Source organism: Papaver somniferum, chromosome 3 (assembly GCF_003573695.1).
Source record: "Papaver somniferum cultivar HN1 chromosome 3, ASM357369v1, whole genome shotgun sequence".
In the NCBI taxonomy this organism is placed as follows: domain Eukaryota; kingdom Viridiplantae; phylum Streptophyta; class Magnoliopsida; order Ranunculales; family Papaveraceae; genus Papaver; species Papaver somniferum.
The window spans coordinates 2,530,109-2,533,269 of record NC_039360.1 but is presented as its reverse complement, the minus strand read 5'-3'; positions in this window follow the sequence as shown (position 1 = coordinate 2,533,269).

The following is a 3,161-nucleotide window of genomic DNA, read 5'->3' as shown; positions in this document are numbered from 1 at the left end:
CGATATGCATGTATTGATAAAAGAATGAATATACTTTTGGCAAATACAAAAGTTAAGCCTATTATGTCAATTTTTGATGGAAGATAGGTTAAAATATTTTGTGTTCAAGGATTATGTTTATTGTATGTTATTGTGCAAATGGTGATGGAAAATAGAATGATTCCTTGTGTATTCCGCAGTAATTGATCTTCCCTGATCCATATTTTTTGTATTACGGTGATTCTCCGTAATGTGTCTTATGTTGAGCACTAAACAACCAAGTGATTATTTTTATGGTTAGATTTGTTGTTGTTCCGTAAGATATTTTATGTCGAGCATAATAAACTAAACTAATCATCTTGTTTGGTTATTTAGTTTTGACTCCGTAAGTTTTCTTATGTTTGAGCGCTTTTGACTGGGTTGATTATTTTCATGATTAACTTAGTCATTGCTCTATAGATTCTCTTATGTCGAGTATGACCAATTAAATTGATTACTTTTGTGATTAGTTTATTTGTGTATTTCGATTTGATTAATTACGGGTTTACTTGTGATTAATCTAATTGAGCTTTTTAAAGTCTCCATAAGCTTACTTGTGATGAGCATGTTCGATTAAGTAAGCGTGAGTTCTCTTATGGTTAATTTAATTGAATATATTTTGGATTCAAATTCATACTTGTATGTGATTTGTATGTCCAAAGAAATCCTTCTTTTCTTTTTGAAAATAAGGTCGCTCTTGTTGTTCCTTCGGGAATGACATTTTATGGTGGAGAGTTCTTAATTGAACTTGTGCTTAATTGCCAAATCTTTGTGGGGAGTGCGGCTGTGGAATATTATAGGGGTTATCTTGTATCTTTATAGACTCCTTGATGAATGCATTTAGCTTCGACTTTATGATTGCATCTAAACAAGATGATATATGCTTACTTTAGTCTTGAAACTTCTCTTGCGGAAATTTCATTAGGATCCCGTTCTTGTACCTTTGCCAATTTTATTGACAAAAAGGGGGAGAATTAATATGTACCTCACACTACAAATACATAAGGTTTTCGGATCATTATGTAAGGAGAAGTGGTTTCCATGTGAGATGGAGTTTGACTAAGGGGGAGTGACATATCACCATAGTATTGTTGTTAAAGTTTTGATGAAATTGGACTTTGACGCTGTGTAATGATACTATGACACTGTATAACAATGATTGAGAACTCTTGTTTTCTCGTTGTTATAGCTACGGATTTTCAACAACGATGATGCTAAACTTACAACCTTTGAGATCATTGGAGTACTTGGAAGTGACGAAGATTTCAAGTAATGTTGAAGATTAGACATGTGGAATAGGATCTACAAAGTTTATTTATATATTTTTTGTATTCCATATGTATTGATAGTTTTGTCACTAAAATTGACAAAGGGGGAGATTGTTAGAGCATTGCTCGGTCAAACTCACATTCGTTGTTATCTCAAGCATGTTTGTCAATGTTAGTGATCAAAACTATAAGTCTTGATTTCTAGTCTACTATAGCTAAGGTCTCGGACTAGGATAGAAAGTGTAGTTGAGCTCAAGAACACCATGGAAATAATCATACAAGACGAAGGACTACTCAAGGAACTGGTGGATCTTCATCGACTAAAAGGTATGTGGAGACTTGAACTTATGTATCACTCAAAAGTCTATCTATCTCCTATCTTGAGACAAAAGTCATTTTTCTATATATAGACTTAGATTATACACATTTGGTATTTCGAGCCGAGTTTACCTCGCCTATCTATTTCTCAAAATATGTGTTGGTAAAGCTTTTGACGAAAAATGGTTTGTGAACAAAAACTATATAACGTCCTCTGAGAATGTTTCAATGATTGAAATGAGAGTTTAGATTACATAACCATTGGTAGGATATAAGAATTGTTGTGGAAACACATATATGCATAAGTCCTTATTCCTTGAACCAAAGTTTGCGAACTTTGTTGATCAAGAGAACTGGAAGTGGTGTGATCCTAGTCCGCGAACTCGGTCTGCGAACTGGCAGAAGTTCTCGACCCGAGAATTGCTGCCGGAGTTTGTGAACTCCTTCCAAAAACTTAAGTCTGCAAACCCAGTCGGCGAACTTGAGTGGTTATATCAAAAAACAGTCGTTCTTGAACTCATGATTAAATAAACTAAGGGATGTTGCAAACTGTGGCTATATAGTTCATGAAGGATTGGAGTGAATCAAACCGTTTTTGCTTCGATTGTGTCTTATGTATTACATAAATATCTAAGCAATTGAACAACTCTCTAACTAGTTCATTTGAGTCATTTGAACTAGTTATGATAAAGAAAAATATGGTTGATATGAAAGTTATCATATGGCTAACCATTTGGTTAACTATTGTTGAACCAAGTAATATACAAGTTTGGGTACGGTTACACAAGCCTAGAAACGTGCATTACATTTGTGTATGACAAGCTATGTTTTCGATCTAACGGTTGTTAAATATTGGCTTGAATCTAAATCAGGTTTTCATCTAACGGTGAATGTTGAATGCTTTGTTACTAAGCTAACATTGATTGTAAACCCTGATTTGAAAGACTTTATAAGGAAGAACTCTAGCAACTGGAAAACCTAATCCCCACACATTCTGTGTGATACTAGTTTTGCTAAGCTAGAGTCGATTCTCCTTTAACCTTTGGTTTCTTCTTGTAAACCAGGTTAACGACTTAAAGACTTCATTGGGATTGTGAATCCAGACGATGCTACTTTTCTGTAGTTGTGTGATCTGATCTTGCTGTTTCTATCGTACGAGTACAATTGTAATAATTTGCTTGAGATTTCTATCTCCGATAGGCAAGATAAAAAGTAATCACAAACATCTTCGTCTCATCGTTTGTGATTCCACAATATCTTTTTTCCCTGCATCGATTAAAATTATTGTGAGGTTATTGATAATACTGAGCTGTTCTTCGGGAATATAAGTATGGTATTATTGATTGGTTCTTGTTCACCTTGATTTATCAAAAGACGGAACAAAACTCGTAGGTATATTCGTGGGAGAAGGATTTATCTATTACCGTAGACTTTTCTGTGTGATACAAATTTGTTTATTAAAGTCTTCGACTTCGGGTCGTAGCAACTCTTAGTTGTGGGTGAGATCAGCTAAGGGAATCAAGTACGTAGTATCCTGCTGGGATCAGAGACGTAGGG